This window comes from Trachymyrmex septentrionalis, unplaced genomic scaffold (assembly GCF_001594115.1).
Source record: "Trachymyrmex septentrionalis isolate Tsep2-gDNA-1 unplaced genomic scaffold, Tsep1.0 scaffold188, whole genome shotgun sequence".
NCBI lineage: Eukaryota > Metazoa > Arthropoda > Insecta > Hymenoptera > Formicidae > Trachymyrmex > Trachymyrmex septentrionalis.
In genome coordinates this window covers 1,965-5,113 of record NW_017305050.1, presented here as the reverse complement: position 1 = coordinate 5,113, position 3,149 = coordinate 1,965, and positions in this window count along the sequence as shown.

The window sequence follows — 3,149 nt, the reverse complement described above, 5'->3', positions numbered from 1 at the left end:
AAAAAAACAGATCTTTTATCCCTTTTATTTCACTTTGGGCTGGTTTCACCAACTCCGATTAACCTAATCGATTGTTACATTGAAACTGACCAATCGCATTTGGTGTTTAGCAAAATTGATCAATTACGGTTGACACTTAATCGACTGATTAGCTTCATCAAAGTTGGTGAGACCGGCCCCCTTTGAGTGCAAAGTTTTTAGGGACTTGAAGTAGCGTTGTGAATTTTGTAGAATTTTTCTATCAAGTTTAAACATTTTTCTTTTTACCGCGAGATTTTTTAGAAATATAGAAAGTTTAGAAGAATTTCCGTGTGAATTTTGGACAGACTATACAAAAAAGCGTAAATTACAATTCAAAAGATCGAAAAAATATAAGACATAACTTTTGAACAGAACTTTTGACTTAACAACACAGTGATTTAAAACAACGCGAACAAACCTTAAGGTGCTTTTTCATACTGACATTCGACGCTTGTTTTTAGCGTCAAAATAGATTATGTGATAAAAATTGATAAAAAATAAAAAATAGATTACGTGATAGAAATTAATCAAGTGTCAATTTTAATTACTTGGACTACGTTCCAAAACTCTCTTCGAGGAAGATTTACTCTTTATACTATAGTATACGTTACGTATATTATATATTTCCTTGAAGAGAAAGTTTTGGAATGTAGCCTTGATTTTTTTTAACACTAAAAATGATTATCGAGCGCCAATATGAAAAGGATCTTTAAGAAAAATCCGAGGTTATTTTAGAAGTAAGTTGATAAAGACAATACCACTCGGCAATGGCCCTTTTCAAATTTCTTTCTATTTTACTGTTATATTACTATATACAGTGTTGCCAGATGTGGCGATTTATTGCCAAATTAGCGATTTTCGATTTGGTCAAGCGACTTTATTTTTGGATTTGGGGATTGGTGATTTTTTGGCGACTAATATTTCTGATTTTGGCGTCTTTGGCGATTCTCTCTCTTTCTCTCTCTCTCTCTCTCTCTCTTTTTCTTCATCTCCAAATATGCTAGGGAATTTTTTGATGCATTGATTGGTGGCTGCTGATTGCTCAGTAAATATTGAAATTTCGCGGGCGTTGAGATTGTTGAGAATCGTGAATTGTAAGACATTGCGATGTGTGCAGAGGATTCCGATCGAAATTGTTCAATTATTCTTCAAATTTATATTGCGTTTCTTACGAAAAATAAAATAATTCCGATTGGAATTCATTCTGAATAGTTCGATAAATCCATTATACATTGTGATACGTAATATCCTGTTTCTGTTGTGTTTACTAGATGCGTCCAGAAGCACGATCGCTCACTGAACTCTCAATGAACTTTTGTATCTGCTTGGTCTATATTTTTAGTTCTAACGGAATATGCCAATCAGATGCAAGAACTTACTGAGCTCTTGCATTTGATTGGCATGTTCCATTAGATCTAAAAATATAGACCAAACAGATACAAGAGCTCACTGAGCACTCAATGAGCGGTCATGCTTCTGGATGCACCTAATAAGTGCATTCAGAACGACAACCGCTCACTGAGCACTCAATAAGTTCTTTCATCTGATTGGCATATTCTATTAGATCCTAAAATATAGACCAATCAAATAAAAGAGCTCACTGAATGCTCAGTGAGCGGTTGTCGTTCTGAATACACTGTTTCTGGTTGCATGCATGGTGGAAGGGATAACATAATGCAGTTGGACGGTGTCTCTCTCTCTAAATCTTCGTCCTCTCTGTCTATGGATGTTCGAGATGCAAGAGCTACAACTGTGAAACGCGAAACATGGAGCAGTATTCATAGTCCGTTTTTATTTTAAAATAGTTTTAAATATAATATCTTAAGATGTTACAGTTTTCGGACTGACTTATGACATCTTAAGATTGTACATAAGACAGTTTTAAATGTAAGAATTGACTATGAATACTTGTGTTCAACGTCGTGATGTTGGTACTGAATCTTTATTTGTGCAAGAAAAGATTTGGTCGGTTTTTTAAATGATTTATTAGAAATTTTCGACAAGCATGCATATAAATTTTATTGTATGTTTTTATTTAAAAAAATTACTTTGTAATAAGATTATAATAAATTTGTAATAAATTAAACATTACTATTTAATGACAATGTTTATTTCGACACCGACGAAATACTATTAAAGACCATCAACCCTGGACAAATTTTCGATGGTATAAAAAGGGCCCGGAGATAATTGAAGAACGCTGACATTATCGATAATTGATATAAATTTGCTATCATTAACATAAATATTTGGCTCATGCATTATTAAATTCATGATTTTTTATTACATAAATGTTCCATAAATAAATATGTATACTTGTAAAACTATAATATTCTATATATTGCAGAAAAATTACAATTTTTTCTTTGCAATAATCATCTCTGTTGATAATCAAACTTTGACGATAACACTGAAATTACAATTTCAAAGAAAAATCGAATATTATTTGAGTTCTAAATGCACAAATACGTCTACTAAACTAATAAATCATAAAATTAGTACAATATTATCAATTTTTAACTCTTAATTACTTTAATATTCACAAGGACGCGAACTCCCATAAGGATGTCGGTCTTTAATAGTCTCGTCGGTGATACTATTAAAGACTGAGACCCTTATTAATATAAACATTTCTAAAGAATTGGAAGTGAAATACATATTATTATTATATTTGTAAGTAATTAATAACAATGTATATTACATGAGAGCATAAAATTATATCAAGATTACATTTTATTTTTTTAAATTATATTTTTCTATTAAATGTATTTTATGAATACTACTTAGATTTTTAAATAAAAAAAATCAAAATTATTTATATATTAAAAATTAGTATTGAAAATTATTTTTTACTTATTATTTTTACTTATTTTTAATTATTTTTATATTTAAAAAAGAGACAATTCATAATCATATAAAAATCCTATCATATCCTTGTTTAAATTTGGGACAAAATTTAGAACGCGTGATAAAGTGGAACAAAAAGTTAAAAGGGTCTCTCCTAATTTTGAGCAATTGGTCATATTAGTGTACATTGGAGTTTAAATGGATTTTTAATTAGTGGCTTTGTACATCAAACTTAAAAAATTAATTGAGGACCTTAAAATAAACAAAAGTTTCTGCATGTT